Below are 320 nucleotides of genomic sequence, written 5' to 3'. Positions count from 1 at the left end.
AATCAGATTCACGAATGTCCTCAGAAGAATCTATCTCCGTGATGACCACGGGAGGTAGAGAAGAAACAAAAGGAATAGAAGTTTCAACTGAAGAAGCTTCAGAGATCAAAGCTAAAGGAGAGCTTTTCATTTCCCTGGAATCTTTTACAAGATTTCTTTTCAGTTGACGAGATTGCTCATGGTTAAGCAGAATCCCGTATAAGGTAGAAAGAGAAAGAGTGGACATGTCATTTGACATCTTGAGACACATGGAAAAGGTATCCCAAGACTCAGGAAGGCATTCTAGAAACTTAGTCAAAGTTTCAGAATTAGAATATTCC

Source organism: Cynara cardunculus, unplaced genomic scaffold, assembly GCF_001531365.2.
Source record: "Cynara cardunculus var. scolymus isolate 2C unplaced genomic scaffold, CcrdV1 Un_Scaffold_8089, whole genome shotgun sequence".
NCBI lineage: Eukaryota > Viridiplantae > Streptophyta > Magnoliopsida > Asterales > Asteraceae > Cynara > Cynara cardunculus.
Note: the sequence above shows the minus strand (reverse complement) of the source record.